Below are 6,944 nucleotides of genomic sequence, written 5' to 3'. Positions count from 1 at the left end.
CACACATATATACATACACAGACACACACAATGGAATATTAGCCATAAAAAAGAACAAAATTTTGCCATGTGCAACAACATGGATGGACCTGGAGGGTTTCATGCTTAGTGAAATAAGATGGAGAAAGACAAATACTGTATGCTATCACTCATAGGTGGAATCTAAAAATTGGAACAAACGAATGAATATAACAAAACAAACAGACACAGATATAGAGAACAAACTAACGGTTACCAGTGGGGAGAGGGAAGGGGCAAGATAGCAATAGGGGATTAAGTAGTACAAACTACTTTGTATAAAATAAGATACAAGGATTTACTGTACGGCACAGGGAATATAGCCAATATTTTATAATAACTTTAAATGGAGTATAATCTATAAAATACTGAATCACTATGTTGTACACCTGAAACGAATATAATATTGTAGATCAACTACACTTAAAAAAAAAAAAAAAGCAAAAGCCACACTGAGAAAGTGTGTTACATTCTGCTCTGGATGGTGGTCTGTGTTTGTTAGTGCTGAGGGCTTGTGAATCTTCAAAGGGAAAGCACAGACTCCTGTGGGATGCCAAATCCGAGAAAGCTGAGAGGTCCACCCACTCAAATTTGTTCCTGAAGAAACAAACTTCTGATCACCACTGTTGAGAAGCCAAGAGTTAGACAGTGCCTCAATTTAGGAGACACAGATAAGTTAACAAACAAGGTTCTGATATGGCTCCCAGACCATCCCGTTCGCTGCTGCTTAGCGTGGTGGCTGGACTCCCATTGTGATGGATCCAGAAGTTTCTTTGATTTTTCCCACTTATCCATTATCTCTGTTCCAGACAAGATGAAAGAGGAGAACGGGTACTGCTTTAAAAGGAATCAATCTGTTTTATCATACTAGAGAAAAAGAGTGAATTCCGGGCTGCGGACAATTACACTATTCACATACTTATGTAGCTAGAACATCGTGGAAGGTCTGTGAGGTGAAGTTGTGAAGTTTGCATTTTATTTCATTTTGCACTGGAGTTTCAAAGCACTAGAACTTTTCCCCAGAACTAGGTGACACTATTTTGATAAACCCAATAAAGGAGTGCTCATTTATATATATATATATATATATATATATATATATATATATATATATATAGTGAACGGAATTGGGTTTGCCAAAGTGATGCCTTGGCTAAGCTGTTGGTGTCCCACAGGTGATGTTATTTAAGACTAATAACCTAGAATTTGGTAAAAAGCTGCAGCCTGATCTGCCTGGACCATAAAAGTGAAACCTATAGATGTGGAGAGTATAGGACTACTCTGAAAGGAGCTAAATATTTATCCTGTCAAACATACAGGAGCAAGAGATGAATGGGTTTTTGTTGGAGGACGGAAGAATTTCCTTTCTCTGGTATTGAGTTAGCTGGGACCTGGACTCTGAGATAAGGAGAGCCCTGGGGATTTTTTCTGTGGAAAACCAAACTGACCTTCACCAGGTGTAGCCAACACAGGCAGTGGCTGAGCTGGGACTCGGAGGGCTGACTCTTCGGCTAGTGCTTCCTCCACTTATCCAGCTCATAGCCTCTGTCTCCCCACTGAATGAGATGGCAGAAAAAGACATCCTCTGTCAATGCATGATTCACACAAATTTCAACGGATTTATGTTAAGTCTTTTAAGTTGAAATTCTCAGGGTGTATCTCCTAGCCAAACTACTAATACAAGTATGGTACTTTTCTAGTTGTTGCAATTATTTGTCCTGATGGTTCATTAACAAAACCCTAGGTCTCCTGAATTACTCATGTCTCAAGAATAACCACAAAAATGTATTATGATCAGAGACAAGGGTCTTGGCCCTGCAAAGAATGAGGTATTGTCCTTGCACGGGAAACCCCTGTCCCATTCCTATGTAAATGAGGGTCATGAGGAATCTTTTTTTTTTAAAGTGCTGATACTGCACGTCATTAGTATCCACGTATATAAATATCTTCTGATTATCCAGATCATCTGCAAACGAGGCGTCAAGGAAATCTTAACGATATTGGACATTTCATTTTTCCTGGTGTACAAGGTAATAAATATCCTTTCAATTATAAATTACATTATCTTATAAAAGATATGGACAACTAGAAAGGTTGAGAATTAAAGAATTTAATTTATTTACAATAACATTTTAATTCTCTTTTATAGTCATGGCCTATGCTTTTAATTCTTTAAATATTGTCTCATGTACCCACATGTTTATTTATTTTAAATATGTTACTCTGATGTTTGCTCTGGGTTACGTTAGGGCTTTAAAATAGTGACTGAAAACAAATTATAGAAAAACAGCAGTGACAAAAATCCTACATAAGTGGAATATTCAAAGTTATCCTTCAAATGTGCATTCCTGTTTCCCTCCTCCATATTTACAGCAATGTATATAAGGAAAAATAAGGGGAACATCAACAGTTATAACAGGGGAACATGAAGGATGCAAGCCTTCCAGCAGGCAATAATATTTACATAAATTTGGTCTTCCTATCATCCTCTTGAAGGCTTTCTTCCCATTTCAAATATCGTTTAACCTTGAAGATGGACTTTTAAAGTCAGTCATTGGCAGTTTGGTTCAGGACATATTCTCTTACGGCATTTCACAGATCTAAGATTATTGGATATGTGTTGTCATTTTGTCTTGATTTGTTTTAAAATTACATTTAGAGCTCTCTTTGTAAAAAGTATTTCAAATGGCAGAATTAAGTTTTATTAAAAACATATACCAAGAGCGACACCACTTACAAAACTCAATCAATATACTCTTGATAAAAATTACAGTAATCCTATGGAGAAATAAAACAATTATACTTATCTTCAGAATGCCTGATCTCTCTTCTCTTCCCTCAAAACAACAAAAGAGGCATTTTGTATATCATTTAAAAGATGATGGAATTTTTCTTGTTTTCATGAAAAATGAAAATGATTGAAATAAAAGTTGCCATGATACAGTAGAAAACAGAAAAACCATGAACCTATTAGAATTTACTAACACATCAAATAAACAATCTACATCATAATATAGGAGTATAGACCAGACAAATACCCACTTCTAAGTGGATATTATACTAATGATATCTACCTATCAAAGTCATTGTAAGAATCAAATGAAATAATAACTATTTTAAAAGCTGTGTTTTTACAAGCAGTTAATAGAATAGACCAATATTCTTTTAAACTCACTGGGGGAATATTCCTAATAAGCATGAAATGTTTTATACTGTACTGTACTTGAATGCACGCCTGCGTGTGTGTGTGTGTATGTTGTAGATCTTGAATTAGAGCCACACACAATTCTTAAGGCATGTGAATCATAATCTATAGTCCAAGTGTTTAATATCTTCCAGCATCTCTAATCTATACATCCTTTGGTTCCCAATAGCATAATCTTCGCCAAGCTCCTTAATAATGTGCCTGATCCAGTGTCACGCTACGTAAGCAGGAAAGGGCCCCATATTTTCCAAGTTAAGAATTAATACTCTTGTTTTACTTGTAGATAGAGTCAAAAGATGAAACTGGTGTTTCTGATCACTTTCCTTTTGGTCACAGCTCACTGCACACCAGTAAGTAAACTCTTAATGTCTATTTCTGCAAATCAGTCTTGGTTCATGCATTCCAAACTTTTATATTCAACCCTCAAAAAAAAAAAAAATCTATCATTGGATTCAAAGCCACAGTCTCCATTTTAAGTTTCTTTGGAGCTAAAAGTAGCTCTTTCAACCTATTTTAAAAGACCCTGTTAGAAAAACAATAGATTTGAGTCAAGCACAGCAGAGAAACTCTCCTGGCCTCAGAACAGAGCAGTCATTCTCAATCTTGGCTGCACTATGGAATTGCTTGGGGAACTTTAAAAAGTACTGATGTCTGGGTCCCACCCCCAAAACCTGACTTAATTGGCCTGGGGTGTGATCCAGGCATCAGGATTTTTATATGCTCCCCAGGTGATTATTTCACTGGGCAACGGAGGTTGAGAACCACTGGATGACGGAGGGGCTGTCAGAGGGAGCTCTGATTGCTCTGGAGAAGCCCTTGATAAACCCTGAGACAAACGGAAGCCGCATGGTAGCAGGTTAAGGAAAACTACAGCTCAGGTCGTTGTTATGAACAAAGCAGAGAGTGAGTAGGCTGAGAGAATTACAGGCTTACCTCGGAGATATTGCAAGTTCGGTTCCAGAAGCAAATACTGTAAGAAAGTGGGTCACATGAATTTCTTGGCTTCCCAGTGCATGTAAAAGTTATGTTTACACTATACTGTAATCTATTACGTGTGCAGTAGCATTATGTCTACAAAACAATGTGCACCTTTATTGAAGAATATTTTATTGCTAAAAAATGCTAACCATCATCTGAGCCTTCAGCAGGTCGTAGTAGTAATATTTTTAAAGATCACTGAGCACAGATCACCATGATAAATATGATAATAATCAAAAGTTTGAAATATTGTGAGAATTACTGAAATGTGACACAGAGACATGAAGTGGGCAAGCACTGGTGGAAAAATGAATGATAGACTTGTCACAGGGTTGCCACAAACCTTCAATTTGTAAAAAAAAAAAAAAAAAAAAAAGCAGTATCTGTGAAGTGCAATAAAACTAGGTATGCTTGTATCTGAGATAATATTTTTGGTATTAAAAAGGATTAGTGACCGATGTTAACAGATGCAACGTTCCTTCGCTTATTCTGTAAACAAATTTTTCTTGAAATGGGCGGATCGTGCTAGGTGCCAGGATTACACAGATGACAAAACGTAGCCCCTGCCTTCTGGGAACTCAAAGTCTAAATCTCCTAGTTAATTACTATTATTATTATGACATCTATTTCCTCAGTCTCCATACTCTTCCTCTCAATTTTCACAGGTACGAGAATTTCATTCTGGAATTCACCATGATCACTTCTTAAACTGGAAGGTAACTGTTCTTTTTTAAAAAAACCAAAATTAGGAATAGTTGTTGTCTCCTAGGAAGATATGATTTAGGGAGAAAATATGTGACATTTTCAAGAAGTAATATTTTCAGGAACATAAAACATGATTACAAGATTTTCTCCAAGAAAAGGGAACCCTCTTACTCTTTTGGTGGGAATGTAAATTAGTGCAGCCACTATGGAGAACAGTATGGAGGTTCCTCAAAAAACTAAAAATAGAGTTGCCATATGATCCAGCAATCCCACTTCTGGGCATATATGCAGACAAAACCATAATTTGAAAAGATATATGCACCCCTATGTTCATAGCAGCACTATTTATAATAGCCAGGACATGGAAGCAACTTAAATGTCCATCATCAGATGAATGGATAAAGAAGATGTGGCACATATATACAATGGAATATTACTCAGCCATAAAAAGAAACAACATTGAGCTATTTGTAATGAGGTGGATAGACCTAGAGTCTGTCATACAGAGTGAAGTAAGCCAGAAAGAGAAAAACATATACCGTATGCTAACACATACATATGAAATTTAAGAAAAAAAAATGTCATGAAGAACCTAGGGGTAAGACAGGAATAAAGACACAGACCTACTAGAGAATGGACTTAAGGATATGGGGAGGGGGAAGGGTAAGCTGTGACAAAGTGAGAGAGTGGCATGTACGTATATACACTACCAAACGTAAAATAGATTGCTAGTGGGAAGCAGCCGCATAGCACAGGGAGATCAGCTCGGTGCTTTGTGACCCCCTAGAGGGGTGGGATAGGGAGGGTGGGAGGGAGGGAGACGCAAGAGGGAAGAGATATGGGAACATATGTATATGTATAACTGATTCACTTTGTTATAAAGCAGAAACTAACACAACATTGTAAAGCAATTATACTCCAATAAAGATGTAAAAAAAAGAAAGATGTGGTATATATATACAATGGAATATTACTCAGCCATGATAAAGAATGAACTAATGCCATTTGCATCAACCTGGATGCAACTAGAGATTATCATACTAAGTGAAGTAAGTCAGAAAGAGAAAGACAAATACCATATCATATCACTTATATGTGGAATCTAAAATATGACACAAATGAACATATCTACAAAACAGAAATAGACCCACAGAGATAGAGAACAGATTTGTGGTTGCCAAGGGGGAGGGGGCTGGAGGAGGGATGGAGTGGGAATTTGGGGATAGCACATGTAAACTATTACATATAGAATGAATATCAACAAGGTCCTACTGTAAAGCACAGGGAACTATATTCAATATCCTGTAATAAACAGTAATGGAAAAGAATATGAAAAAGAATATACATATGTATAACTGAGTCACTTTGCTGTACAGCAGAAATTAACACAACATTGCAAGTCAACTATACTTCAACAAAATTTAAAAAAAAAAAAAGATTTTCTCCAAGGTAAAAATGAAAAATCTAAGGTGGGAAGCATAGGAACCAGCCTCGCTGGCATACCTAGGAATTCTGTGGACAGTTCCTGTCAGTTGGGAGAATCATCTCCAGAGAAATAGACCATCTCCAGGCCCGTGAAAGTTAGAACACCAGCCTTGTGTCACTTCTCGTCTGGGTGAACACCACCCTTCTCAATATACAACTGGTTTAGATCCTTCTCTTTCACAAAAAGGGGATAACGTAAGTCATTAAACGTCTTCTACAAGTTTAGCATAATCTGACTTAAATAATCTAGAACCCAGAGATCACCAGAATACTTTGTTTTTGCAACTGAATATTATGTCCTTACTTTTCAGAGGATCCAAAGAATGCGCCCATGTAGACTGCATCACCTGGTAAACCCATTAAATACATCCATTATAATATCTAAAATTCCTCATTAACAAGTTACATGTATTATTAATTCCTTTCAGAAGACTTCATCTCAACAGACAAATGTCTACTTCTTTTGCCAAGCAAGCTCAGAGATAAATTTACACTTATTTTCAGTAATTATCTTTAGCATAGATTTTGATCTGTAGATTGTGGCCTCTTGGTA

General features: G+C 36.7%; 1 long non-coding RNA gene across 1 annotated transcript; it reads left to right on the top strand.

Annotated features, from left to right (window-relative positions):
* Positions 1-1,707: 1,707 nt before the first annotated feature.
* On the top strand, positions 1,708-6,741 carry LOC309961561. Its single transcript, XR_014326195.1, has 4 exons — positions 1,708-2,048; positions 3,507-3,573; positions 4,867-4,917; positions 6,703-6,741. It is a non-coding gene; the product is annotated as an uncharacterized lncRNA (long non-coding RNA).
* The last annotated feature ends 203 nt before the right edge of the window (positions 6,742-6,944 follow it).

This window comes from Leucopleurus acutus (genome assembly GCF_964270905.1).
Source record: "Leucopleurus acutus genome assembly, chromosome: 4".
Classification (NCBI taxonomy): Eukaryota; Metazoa; Chordata; class Mammalia; order Artiodactyla; family Delphinidae; genus Leucopleurus; species Leucopleurus acutus.
Note: the sequence above shows the minus strand (reverse complement) of the source record. Positions and strands in the feature narration are given on the sequence as shown.